The following is a 15142-nucleotide window of genomic DNA, read 5'->3' as shown; positions in this document are numbered from 1 at the left end:
CAATAAGGAGATCACAGATTGATAAATACCACAGTAATGACCTTGATATAATCTCTGTATTACTGCAAAGAGGACTCGATGCTATCTAAGGAAAATGATCACTGGTATGTGACAAGGTCCCAGTACTATCACATGTTGGAATATCTAGATGCGAAGAAGATCGAAGTGGAAGAGAATTGAAGAAGAAGACTGACATTGAAGAGGACGTGTGCCTTGATCTTGGAGAAGCTACTAAGTCAAGGGTCTTGGTCTTGGTATTCGTCAATTGGAATTCTAGAAGAAGAATTTGTGTGGGTTTTCCTCTCAAAGAGTGAGAGGTTTTGGCCCTGGCGTATAGCCTACATACCCTGTCTCTTGTGTATTTATGTTCATGCATTGGTTAATGTTTGATGAAGAAGAATAGTAATAATCTAACATGAAGAAGTTCCTAACCTAAATAAGTAATAAGCATTCACAAGCACTCATTCATAAAAGAGAAATCACCTAATATTAATGCCCTAGATTTCTCAACACCATGAGCTTTGTTAGCTCAAAATCAAAAGTTTATTCATCTTAGTAGTTGGAGGGATGTAGTTGAAAACAAGTTAACTAGTCACTATAGCAATCAGTGTCTTAAAAATACAACAGTGTGCACCAACAAATGCCATTGTAGATATATGATGTATTTAAATACATGAGATATAAATGTTACCTTCAAAGAATATGTTGTGACTTGTATTTTGTTGTTTGTTTTATTTATTATTTCATTTGAAAATCACTTGAAAATCATTTTAAAAAATAAGGCAAGAAGGAGGGGCAATAAGATATATATCGGAATCCAAATACATGAAAGAAATAAAAGAAAATGTTAGAATTACAAAAGGAGCACGTATAAAGGAAATGACCCATGTGATAAAGTCAAATCGTAGTGATATGGAGCGGGCCTTATATATATGTGTGTGTTAACGATGCGATTAGATCGCAATATCAAGAGGTGCAGCAGACAGTTACATGAACTATACCACAGGAATTGCCGATCGCCGATTGCGATTCTTGAAAACTGTGCAAAGCTTTGAAAAGGCTAAAGGTTATATGGGCACACACACACACACACACACACACACACACACACACATATATATTGCAAACATAACTCTATCGAAATCAAAATACAAAGGGAAATGAAGAAATAAAGCACATTTTCGAAGAAAACAAGTGTTAAAAGGACCAGACCTAAAATATTATATGCTACATTTTAAAGTTCGGTGGGTCCGTGTCAGGGACGGTGGCATCACAGATAAACGCCGATTGTGATCAGCAATTGGGTTACGGACCCGAAAACTTATATGGTGTATTTTATAAAAGCGGCGGGTCCAAGGGATATGAAACACTTATGTTATATCAAGTGACCCTGCCAATCACGATATGCGATAAGGGTCCGACCCAAACGCATATACATCATGTTTTAAAGTCCGGCGGGTCTCCCCTTTATGCGTATGTGTGTTGATAAACGCCGATTGCGATTTATTGAGTCCGGACCATATATTTGATGTATTGATTTGATAATCCCTCGCGTCCGATTATATTATGGGTCATAAAGGTTTATGTGATATTCATATATATTGCGTTGACGCAATTTTATATAAAGTTTTATTACAATGGATTATAATAGAAGGGTTAGACTTGAAAACATGTATGTGTTATATTTTAAAGCTCGGCGAGTCCACCACCGTTGTGCAACACTTTATATATATAACATGCTGACTGTGGGCCGATAGCGATATATGTTGTGTTATATCAAAACTTGACAGACCATTCAATCTGAAAAGCATAGATCAACAGTGGAGTTGAATTCGCAGGAAGGATGCCTTGGGAATTGCGCTAAGTTACACCTTATCATATATTTTCATGATAAACGCATAATTCCAGTATTTTCATGGTTATTGCAGCCGGGTGCATAAGTTAAGTTCCTACAGGGGTTTGGGGCTGATTACGATTTGCAATAGAAGACGACAAAGCGTTGAACAATTATAAAACCGGATCTACTCTTGTTGAGTTTCAGATTAATGAAAAATGTTAATCGCGCTTTGTAACGTGGAAAATCAGGGATTAGAGCCAGGGTTGAAAGGAGAACAAATCTGATATATATTTCTTGGCATTTTGTCCAATCAGAATACAATGTAAGCCCAAGATTATGCAAGCATCATTATAGCGTTTACAAAGGCATTCAACATTAAACCGATAGAGCAAGCTAGCAGTTACCATCTGTTTCTAAATTTAGTTTTGTTTTTGTTATTTCTTGTTCTTCGAGGTGTTTTTACCCTCTATAAATTCTGTAGCAGTTTTATTCATATAGTTAGAAAGCAGTTAGATAGGTTTCAGAAATCAATAACTGTTCCACATGTATAAAAAGTGGAAAATTTACTAAGAAAGGGTTGGAATTTTGGAGAACTAGGCCACTGTATTTTTTATAACATCATTGATTAATAAAACAACCAGAAGTTTCCAGGAGTTGTTACATATAATTTGTAAGTTTCACTATCATGTGTCATGCAATGTTTTCTTCTTTTTAAGTGTAGTAATGAAGCTGTAGGGTCAAATCCCTTAAAGAGAGCTCCTATACTTAAAGTCCTCATTTCCTTTCTAAGTTATAGACAGTAGTTTCTGTGAGAGATCATCATATTGTCTATGATTATTCTTCATGATCATAATTCCTCTAAGTTACAGATAATAGTTCCTGTGAGAGATCACCATATTGTCTATGATTTATTCTTCATGATCATAATTCCTATAAGTTACAGATAATAGTTCCTGTGATAGATCAACATATTGTCTTTAACTTCCCTTTCTAACTTCCTTCATTCATCATTTATATTTAGCAGCAAATGACATTCTGATAATTTCTGATCATACATGTATTAAGAGTTTAAGGCCAAGTTTTCCAAGTCCTTCATTTGGTAATCTAATAAACAATAAGTGACAGTAAATAATCTTTATTAATGTCTTAAGCACAATTTCCCTACAACCAGGAAATTGGTTTCTTAAGGAACAACATAATACATAACCATATTCAATGGAACACAACTAATTGAAGATTTTCTTAGAATATAACTCTTCATCGTTCACTCAAAAGGAAAATTGGCATTTCCTTTGTTACAAAAAACTAGGCATAAGTGATAAGAAACAACAACTCTAAATCATGACTTAGTGTATAGTTTCATGTCTTAACAAACATAAACTATGAGGAAGATTGTATATGCACTACACATGAGCTTACAAAAGTTTAATATAATTACTCTTTTTTTTTCAAAACTGTTAACTTCGTTTTTACAGAAAAAATTGACAATAATAAAAAATGGTTCACCAAATTCATCAAGAACCTTATGTTGGTTAAATGTTAAAAAAATTCATAAAAACAAATCACTTCATATATTGGAGTCCAAAGATGATGGTAGACTTCTGGAATTTTAAGACTCATAATTTGGGGCAGGCTAGATCATGCCCATTGCATTTCTCCCATGTAGGTACTTCATCAGACCAACTATCTTGTTTTTGAAACAATATATAAATTTTATTCTTGATGAACTTCACAATATACAAACATAAACTATAACTTTTTTCTTGTACAAGAAAACAATTTTATAGCTCGTTGTGTTATCCCATAAGCACCTTATGATAAAGTAAATAAGTAATCTACCAAGTCAACTGCATTTTTGAAATGAAAGAGGAAGACACATACAATAATATTTATCTGAATTGATGCAATCATAACCTCAAGTTCATTACCATAAAATATTTCATGGTTGTCTCGATCATTAGCATGTCCCATATCTGTTGACAGTCACAGAAACGAAGGCACACGAAAATGTCAATCAAAAGGCCAACTGAAATTTGAAATAAGGTCTAAACACTTTTGGTAGTTGCAAACTCTGTCTAGTTCTCATATGGGATAAAATGGATACATCACCCAATGTCAACTCATTTTAAGTCTAATACATGCAGTCAAGTCAATTCATAAGATGGGCCAACCAATGTTTAAAGTTGTCAAAGAACAATAGCTAACAAGTGGAAAGTCTACTCTTAGTATATGACAAAAACATGGGTGAGAAAAGTTTTATTTTACATTGATGCGAGACACACAAATAAGACAAAGGCAAGGAAATTTTGTTGAATTATTTTTCATTCTAAAGTCTACAATTTTTCTTCCCACTCCTCTTACCTTTCTTGCTTAATTCCCCTCCTAAAAATACAAAATTGAAATAACCAATGTGCCTTTAAGGTAAAGGATAAAAAGAACACCATACTTTTAATCCAATTAATGGGTAGAGGATATTGTATTTACTTACATGATGCAAATTACTCCTTTTTCTGTACCAATCTAATATGATTTTATTTCAACCTTCATCTGTAATGAATCCCACATGTAAAGGTTGCAAATATATTTTTCATCTCCCAAGAGAAATAGTAAAGATTCTATTAAATTCTCTGCAAGTTATAAAAATGGCTATTAGCCTCCATTGGTATTTGAATTAGACCACATTCAAATATAATTCACTATGAAAACACTTTGAGATGTAAAACACATGTCACAGATAGAGAACTCATTGTAAGATGATGGCAATACAAGATAAACATACATTTTTCTCTGTCGACTCTGTTGCCATAAGTTTGAAGCTGAGAAGTGTAATTTTTTATGGCACCTTCAAGGCACATGCTTATTTCTCCTTGGGCATTATGGCAATCCCCTGTTTGCAAACAAACAGAAAAATTCTAAGATCTCTAATAAGGTTGTTACTAAGATATTTCTTATAAGTTAAAATCCTTCAGTTTATCATGAAGATGAGATAATTCTCTTGAGAAATTCATGTTATACCCATCTTATGATGGTAAACACAGATACATAAAAGTACAAAATTGATGGGAAATCCAAGAGTATTTGACTAAAAACAAAAACGAAAACCCAAATTAAAGTAATTAATTATGGGATGAAGTTTATATTAGATAGAATAACTTACTGGAATAAACATAAGAACACTTATTGTCTTGTTGTCAATGAAGTGTAATGGACTTGACTAGGGATAGTGGAATCACATATGATCAACCCACGAACAAAGAGAAGCAAGATCACCCTCTGCATACTCAGGGAGCAGTTTCTTCACTGCCATTGATGCTTCTTCACTTAGGAGTGGTTGCACTTTCCCATAAAACACTAGTCGTTGTAAGTATCAAAATGTCTATGTAAGTATATATATAACTCAAACAAATATCCTCATCTAGGTAATAGTCCCTAGACTCCCAACTAAACAACCAGTTTTAAAGATTGACTAGGGCGGCTTGGGGATGGATGGTTTATTGTCCTTACCTGTTTAGAATCATTTAAAATTAAAGGCTCTTTCTCATGTTGTGTGGTTATTTGGTTTACAATTGTTTCCAACAATGGATAGAGAGGATGCTTAATGCTTGGTTTGTTGGGTAAGGTTAAGGAGCCTTATGGTGGCCATTTACTTGGAAGGTGGGGGGAGTCTTGAATAATGTAACTTGTTTCGGTCTTCATAATTGTCATTTTTTACTCATGTGATGATGTAATTCTTATGTATCTATAAAAAGAAGAAATAAAATGATGTAAAGGTCAAAAGAAAATATTTTTTGTATAGCATGGGTTTCATGTATTAGGTCAAGCATCCATTGAATGCTCCTAGGATTTGTCATGAGTCAAGATTCCTTGTCATATTGTAAAAGATCCTTTTGGACACTTGTATCAAGAAAAGGAAAATTATTTTGAATTTAGAAGTGTCTAGAAGGCTCCCAGGACCAAGTCGGATAACCAAGGAGAAGTCGACCTAGAGAGGGTTGTTCGAGCCTCTTGGAAAGCTATAAAATTAGGCACTTTGACCTATTTGAGATACTCTCAAGAATACACATCTTGGATTCAATCTGAAGTTGAAGAAAGGGTGTGAAGACCTTAGAAAGAAAGGAGAAGGACAACAAAGCAAGGAAGAAGCCCTAGTAAAGTTTAGAAGTCTGAAATTTTCCTTCTACTGGTCACACGTGCAAGTACCCTAGGGCTTCTAGGGTTTCCTCAGGTTTGAAATTGCAGGAGGTGTTACAGAGTGCCTTGGTGAGCACAAAAGGCTAGAAGAGCCCTCATCTTGAGAAGATTTTTTTTCGCTACCCTTGGAGACTCTGCCTTGCAGATTGGCTGGTTGACTTAGTTATTGGTAGGAGGCTTGGTCTAGGTTTTTGGTCTTGGAAGTCTCCTTTGAATTTGTTCTATAAGAAGAGAAGTTATTTCTGGGTTTTCTCCTTTGAGGGTTTTTTCCCTGGCTTGGAGCCTATATCTTGTGTTCATGGTTGCGATATTCATTGTTTTGGCATTTGTTTGATGATGAGAACATAAGCATAAGTAATAAGAAGAACATAATGTCACAAATAAATGTCAAGTAAATGGAAAGTGAAATTAAAATTCTACCCTAATTGATTTTCCAACATGGAATCAGAGTAAATGTAAAAGGAATAGGTAGCTAAAAGATCACTATTATTGGGACTATTTGTCCTTAAAGCCAATTTGATTAAGAATAAATCTAGATGTGAAGTAAAAAAGCAATTTTGGGCACACAATTTTGAGAAATGTCTGTGATCAAGATCAAAAACATCTGAGGATCAAAAAACTATTTCAAACCTCTGTTTAAGGGCTAAATCAATTGAGAATAAAGGTCGCAATACTATATAAGGCTGAGAAGCATATTAGGAAGACCATTCTAGGCCAAGGGTCCTATACATTTTCATATGAATAAATGAATTTTAAGCCTAGTATCAAGGTTATTATAGTGACAAACAAAATCCTAGCTAGAGGGACGAGGTTGCAGAGTAATAACACAAGTCTGGATCACATGAAATTGGTACCATATCTATTGTTGAAGGTTCCGAAATAATAAAAGGCTTTGAAGCAAGGATATGTAATAGAATCCCTAGTTTGAGGGCCGAAGTTTCAAGAAAGGCTTCAGAAGTACCAAGATATATGTTGAGTCTCAAAATTGTCTTCCATATTCATCCATATTTCCATCATTTCATAACCATTTAGCCCTCATTTCATAACTATCTAGCCTAAAACCCTACATCAAGTAACCATATTCATGATTATATGGGTTAGGATCCTTGTTTTCCAAAGTTATTTATTTTATGTATTTAAAGTGAATTTATGATTAAAAACTAGGAAATTAACATGGTTTCATACATCTATATATGCGTTATGAGTTTTGTGACATGTGTAGGCTTGTTTGGAGGTTCTAGAAGGATATTACTTGGCCCCCCAAGCACAAATTCGAATTTCAACTCAAGAGGTGGACCATATTCCAACGATAAAGGTCATGGGATTTGTATAAAGTATGTAGGGATAAGTTGAGACAAGTATGGATCTAGTAGATATTCAAGGGATTTACATTTATTGAGAAGATATCTCTAATTAATGTATAAATAAGAGGAGCATCCTTCAAAGGAAGCCAACAATTATCAGTTATTCATTAGCATCGGATTTATGATTGTTCATTTAGCATGAATAATATCATTTTGTCAAAAATTATGAGTCATGAGTGTTGTTTGATTCTTAAGGTGTGATAGCTATTCATGTGTGCTCATTGAGGAATGGAAGGATCCCCATACCAAGCAAAATACACTTTTTTGTAGAGTAATGTTCATAGTTGTGAATATACTAGTTTTAATTCTGGATGTTCATCTTATTTCTTTGCTGTAAATACTTGTAGATAATTTCAGTATGAATTCATGTTATGGCCATGTTTTGTTGTGTGAAGATTGATCTCCTTTCAATAATTAGTTTGGATGTGGAAGGACAACCAGGACTCTTAGAAAAGAGCCTCTTCTCCGTGAACTAGGACTAGACGGAATCAAGATTCACTTTCTTATATGCTTTCCTAGACTAAATTTATATGCTTTCATAGTTACATTTCATCATGCTTTCTTAGATGTTTGGCAATGTTATTATAGAAGGAATGTGGAAGGACAACCAGGACTCTTGAACAAGAGCCTCTTCTCCGTCTTCTAAAATAGACTAATCTCATTGACCAATCATTTATATGCTTTCATAAAATAGATTTAAATATTTTATTTTCAAAATAGTTTAGATTTGTAATATGAATTTCCATTCTAAACAAACTTCCTACAACAGTTTCATCTGAGGTCCCATATATTTTGGTTTTCTTCTAAGTTTATGAAACCCTTGGGTTGACAAATTAAATGATAGGGATTTAGCATATAATTAAATCACCCTACAATATATATAGACCAGAAATAGGACCTATTGTTAAAAAAAATCAAATTAAAGAAAAATAATCCACAATTATTTGAAGAAGGATAAGGATGAGTTAGAAGGAATTTAATGGTAATTACAGTGTACCCTAACCAAAATACAAAAGGAGCAACAACTTGGCATCCCAGACAAAGGAATTTTTTATGTGTCTTGGGATAATTTAAAGCAAGCCTACAATTGAAATGAATCTTGAAGTGAGTCTTGGTAGAAATATAGTAACAAAAGTGGAAGTAATCACATTTTGATTGATGTAATCAATATTTTGAGATCTTGAAGGTCTGGTAGCAATGTCCAAGTGATCATGAAAGACAAAGGTACTTGTCTAGATTAAGATAAAGGGTCGTTAAAGAGATTGAGGTTTTTGTAACATGTTTTGTATGGCTAGAATCTATGGTTCATGAACTTTGCAAGTTTTGGTATCTATGAACCCTAGATGGAACTTGGACTAGAAAATCCTAGTTAAGTGAAAAAACCTAACACTAATCTATTTTTTCCTCATAGAAACCCTAACTCTTGATATCTAGGCTTTGTAGATAATATAGGGTATATGGTAATCTTTAGCAAGGGTGAAATTGTATGAAATATAGGATACCACATCAAAACCCTAGGGCTGATGTTTCCAAGAGAAATATCAAAGGAATTTAGGGTTTTTTTCACAAGAATCCTAGGATAATTCCCTCTATGAAAACCATGGAAACCCTAGATCATCATCATTCTCTTGTATTTGTATATTTTACTTGGTTGTACTTGTCAATGAATATTGCAGGTACATAATAAAGGAAGCAAAAATGAGAAGGATGGATAAGCAAAGTAGTCGTTGTGCTTGTTAATGATGAGCACGGTGAAAGGAGGGAATGGTAAGGACTCTAAAGAAATTGATAATAACAATTTCATTAAAGGAGTAAGCATGAATCACTGTGTTTTCTAGAAGCATATTGATTGAGTATGGCATCATAGATATAAGCACGTAATGGTAACATATTTATAATCTACTTGATTGAATTTCTTTGCAAGGATTATCTAATATTTCAAGAATGAGAAATTTGGGGACCATTTTGCGTAATGTTTATCCATAATTTTTTTCTAACATTATGTTAGAGGTAGTCATTTTGCCAAGGTTGATCCTCAAGCTCCTCTAAGAACCATCATTTTGGGAGGTTCTTGGAAAAGGCATTATTCCAAGGATTAGTATATATGACATATTGTTTGGAAACAATACTTTGAAAACGATTAAAGGTTGTGATTGACCAAGTTGCAGGCTCATTATGAGATACATATAGCTAAATGGTTGTGTGAAAGATTAATAATGCATGTTTAAAGTAACTTTTTGTAGGATTCATATAATCCTATAAGAAAAGTTTGTCATAAATTATGCATGGAAAATATTTCATTTGGTTAAATGATTCCCACTAGGATGAATTAAACTTACTATAGAATGAATGAAATATTAAGACTTTATTGCTAGAAAAATAATCAACATCTAGTATAATCTCCAGAAGAAAATTGTAACTTGGTAACCAAGTTCGATCCTTGGGCACTGATTGATCTGAAAATGGGGCTCTTAGGATTCTTGTCTAACTTACAAGAACCTCTCCCACTTCCAAAGCTTTAAATTTTCCCAAGTCTTAATGATTAACCAATGCGGAATTAAGAAATGCTTGAAAATAAGGTGTATGCTGGCATGTGTTTTTAATTGTTTATGTGCTTTTAAAATTCGGTTGTTCGTGCTGATATGTAAATACATATGACAATAGACAAATGCAGTAATAAGCAAACACATAAGACAGCGATTTAATACGAATTTCACCCGAAACGCTTGGGCTAAATCTCCTTTAGCTCTAGTCAACTCGATTAGGCTCCTTGGGATTATGGCAACAATTCTTTTACAAGTTCCACACTCAACTCCAATGTTTTACACAGGAACATTGGGCTCAGAACACCATCTTATCCCTTGGCTCTTGGAGCTCTTTGAATTTCTGGCTCTGGCTCTTGGCTCTGGCTCTAGCTCTTGCTCTGGCTCTTGGCTCTGACTCTAGCTCTGGCTCTTTGGCTCGGCCTCTGGTTTTGGCTCTCAGCTCTCACTTTTGGCGCTTGCTCTGGCTCTTGGCTCTGGCTGTGGTTCGTGGCTTTCTACTCTGGCTCTCTAAGCTCTTTCTCTCGGCCTTTTGCATGCCTCTATGATTCGATCGACCTCCAAGCCACTTCAACAACAATATCGAGCTCTCTGGCTTTTCACTCGACCTTCGAGTGACTCCAAATAATCTCTGCGCATTCAACTTTTTCTCGTTGTTTGCTCTCCTCTCTTCTTCTCTCTCCTCTATCTATGTCAGTCTGTGGCTTTAAGCCATCTGCTTGCTCACTGTTCGTTTCCACTTTCAGCTCTCTCATTCCCTGCCTTTGTCCATTCGAATCCCTTCTTCAACTGTTACAGTCACTGCATCACACCTCACAGGGAAGTGGCCACCTATTCTGTAACAGATAAGTGTCAGGTTCACTGGAAACACTCGATCGTTTGAAACAGTCGTTATTTCTGTTTACTCCAAGAATGCTCGCAAAACACGAATCTCTGCCAACTCATCGTCCACGTCGGACTTCAAAGTCCCACACAATCTGCTTTATGACTTTGTCAAATCTGGTCATCCATCGGTCACATCTCCGCCATTGATCTGGAGCCTCTAGATCCTATGGTCTCCATCCATATCGCGCGGGTAAGTTGCGTGACCTTTACTCGCGCGATGTGAGTGGTTTTCTCTCTCATCCACTGGACACGTGTCACCCAGTGTATGGAATCGCGCGGGACTCGGTCGAACCCGCTTACCGCCTGAAGTGCTCGCGATATCCTGCCAGTTTTGGTGCGGGACCCGCCTTTTGATGGAATCGGCGATTCCCGTACGGTTTTATGCCTTTTTCTCATGACTGAGAGCTTGGGACTTTCCTTCACTAAGGGGGATTCCCTGTGATGCGCAATCGCGTATCAGAAATTGCCTCTGTTTTTGGATTTGGCCTCCCAATTGCCAATTTATGCTAGTGCATGGTCACCATGGGCCAACAATCTGCACGCTTTGACCGAGGGTCCTCGTTGTTCCGTGATGACCACGAATTTCCATTGTTCAAAGGTTATTTCTGATAAGCTCGATATCCACAAGACTTTGAACTTCGGCATGAGTTTCTTTACAGAGTTTGGGTAACTTTAAGAGAGTTTAAGGATCCAATTCGGATCACTGATGCATGAAGGAAGATTCATGAGGAGATGGACCTTGAAGATGTTGATGAGAAAGTTGTCATGATGAGGTAAGTATAATGTTAATAATTATTATTGGTTATCTAGTTAACATGTTGTTTTTCTACCTGGAAGAATGTTGCAAGAGCTCATGATGATAGTTAAGGAAAGTTCAACTATATGAATGGAATACATGAAGAATGTTGAGAAAAGCTCAATATGTGACATCTGGAGACTATGAAGTCAAGATGTACTCATCTTGGGATTGAAAGGTAGTAGTGTGAAAAGATAATCTGAAGGTCAAAGGAGATCACTTTCATGAGGAAGTTATGATCAACAATATGCAGGCTATAACTTCCAGTCACACATTTGTTTTCTAACTTAATAAATCTTGTAGTGAATTTAAATAGAAACTTAAAGATACACAAATGATGAAATCATAAAGCTATAAAGTATGGTTATTACAAAGATGAATAATGAGGGTGATTTAGTTTGCATATGTTTAGAGAGTTAAATACTAAAGTAGATGGACTATAAAAGGATGGAAATCAAGTTGACGTAGGGATGTTACATTTGGAGGAATCCCTTGAGGGGGATATAAATTTGTTTGTTGTACTTGTTTAATCACAATTTTTTCATATTTAAATCTTAGCTATCTAATAGAGTATATGAAATAGGGGAACAAACTGAAGCAAGTGAAATGACAAAGTGAATAAGTGGACATATTTTCAATATTTGGTAATAAATTTTTTTTTTGATAACAATAACGAAAAATTGAATGCTAAATGTAATGTTACCATTTTGAGCTATATTCTTCCAATAGTTGTTTCACTTCAACATCTAAATTGATACTAGTTGTCCTACACATATTCATGAGACCAATGAGAATAACTTAGATTAAATTTGACCAAATATTAAATTTAATTGCATGAACGAATAATAATTAAAAATACTTGAGTGCATGAAGACTTGAATGAGCTCCTCTCGATTTCTAGAATAAATTATTGGAGTAGTTTAAATTTGGAGCAAACCTCCATCTACTTGATGAAGCAATAGAGAAGTCAACATTGACTTTGTTGTTGCTTTGTTGGATCGAGGGTGTTTTTCTCCAATATTATCCGAATCATAATTTATTCTCTAATAAACAGGGCCAACCATATGAAGGTGGATGCTCTCCCGCCCCCCCTCACATCACTCTCAATTCCCCAATACCCAATCTATCTACTAGGAAATAGTTGAAAGTAAGACATACATAAAGAAACAAATAGTAAACATTTATTCATTCGTTCATTTGTAGATCCACAAAATATTTCATCTCAATAAATTTTATCAACAAAAAATATGTTTACATAATATGAAACGAGATCGTTCTAATTATGTAACAAGTACAATAATTTATTATTCGGCCTCTTTCTCTTTTTTAGGAATTTAGCAAGAACGTAATCTTCCCCTTTAGTTGTTATGGGCTATGTATGTCTTGCTCCCAACCTGGTCATATGTGTATATTGTTGCAAGTGGGGAGGAGCATCAACTGCAATAAGAAAAAAATGTTAAATTCATAGTTATAGTTATTATTATTATGATTGTTTTATTAATAAAAAGAGCAGTAGAGTGTTCTTTACCTACTTCAGTAGTGGAGGGAAGTGGATTACTTAAAGACATGGCCATATGTTCCTCCCCTTTTTTGGACTCATCCTATACATGCTATGGAGTAGAAACAAGAAAGGTTATAATTAATACACCATTTGCATTAAATATTTTGAAGAATCTAGGGCAGTTAGAGTTAATTAGATTCTCCTTGCATGATAAATATTTGTGAGTTATTTAACTTGAATTCTTCACTTTTCATTATTATTAGAGTGCGTCTTCTTAGTTCATCAAATAGCTATAAAAAACAAAGAGACAAGAACACACGGCATTGGCTTTTTGCCAAGGCCAAAACCTCTCCCTCTTGGAGAGGGAAACTCGCACACAATTCTTCTTATAGAGATTCCAATTGACGCATACCAAGACCATGACCCTTGACCTACTAGGCCACTCCAAGACCAAGACATGAGTCATTTTCTTACTGATAAGGTCATCATCATCATTACTAATTCATAGAGGTCTTCACTACTGCTGCACTATCAAGGCCATTACTGAGATTGTTACAACATCTTTATGGAGGACTTTACCATAATAACGAGATCATTGTTGTTGTACCATAGATGTGTCTTCACCTATATCCTTGCTACACTCTCACTGAGATCATGTTCATATCAACGAGGTCTCTATAATGTATGAGATTTTCACCGAGATATATGATTACCACCTTACTGAAGTCATTATTGTGTCTAGTATGCCGAGAATGCATCATTGTGGGATCACCGAGCTTCTTCTTCTTATCATTATGCCAAGACCGCTGAGACATGACCCTTATCCTAACTAAAACACCGTGTTGCTCCTTATTCGAGATTCCTGTAACCCTGAATGTGACTAAAGATGTTACTTCTCCTTATCTGAGATTACAGAGGATCACAGATTTTGTCCTTCTTGTACCTATCCAATAATGAAGGTACTTAAGGTCTGTACTTATCCGAAGTTTCAGTGATATCCAAGTTCTCTAACAGACATCCGGAGATCTCAGACAAGTCCGAGTTCTGTAATTCCTGTGGTGCCCCTAGTGGGGTATTAATAGGTGTTTTTCCTCGATAATTAGCCAACGTGTCCATGAATCGTTGTGTCTATTATTTGAGCCAACTTGACTGCCTTTTAATTCGATTTCCAAGCCGATGTGATAGAGAGGATGGGGCTTGTCATTTGGAGGGCTACTTGACATTGTTTATGACTCAAAAATATTTTTTCTCATGCTCAAGAAGAGTTGCTTCATACATTCTTTGACTCTTTGACTTTCCTATAACACTTCAACATATGCTAGACCTATTCAATGAGAAAGAAACTCGTCTTTTTATAATTTACAAAAATAATATTTATTTTCTTTTCCAAGTACAAAGATCAAAATTAAATTTATGAAGATCAAATCTAGTTACACTTTCTTCAACACTCCCTCTTAACTAGGGACGTATTCATAATGGTACTTGGTCATTATCAATTTGAAGAATTTATCATAAGAAGAACCAGATTGGTAACCCATCTGTATAGCATCATAGTAACCAACATTGTTTCCATAACCATGCCTTGATTGACAACTCTATCTCTCATTAGATTAGAGGACAATGCTGGTGAGACCAATGACTATATACACCTTCATAATTGTATCTCAAGGTACATACTCACCCAGGTGTTCACTAAGTATGAACTTATAGGGATATTCTTATCTTAGGTTCCCAACTTTCAAAGAATATTGGTCCTCTTTCCTACTCTTGTCTTGGATGCCCTACACATCCTTAAAGAGCATAAAATGCCAGATGATTACCCAATCCTCCATTGTTTCTTCCAAAGTGAAGACAAGAATGCTGTGTCTATCTCTCCCTCTCAATTGGGGAAGATATGCCCAAGTTTCCTCTAATTAGAAACTTTCCCAAGCTCCCTTTTAATCAAGTACTTTTCAGAGCTCCCTCTTAGCTAGGGACGCTTCTATACACCAACAAATTCTTCTTCATGGGTCCTTCAACTTCTCT

General features: G+C 35.2%; 1 pseudogene; it reads right to left on the bottom strand.

Annotated features, from left to right (window-relative positions):
* Nucleotides 1–3453: 3453 nt before the first annotated feature.
* Nucleotides 3454–15142, bottom strand: part of LOC149233964 (endonuclease 4-like) — a 122037-nt pseudogene continuing 110348 nt past the window's right edge.

This window comes from Pinus tabuliformis, chromosome 8 (genome assembly GCF_031772625.1).
Source record: "Pinus tabuliformis cultivar Carrire ecotype Pingquan chromosome 8, CPIR1, whole genome shotgun sequence".
NCBI classification, from domain to species: Eukaryota; Viridiplantae; Streptophyta; class Pinopsida; order Pinales; family Pinaceae; genus Pinus; species Pinus tabuliformis.
The sequence above is the reverse complement of the archived record's forward strand: the minus strand, read 5'-3'. Positions and strand labels throughout refer to the sequence as shown.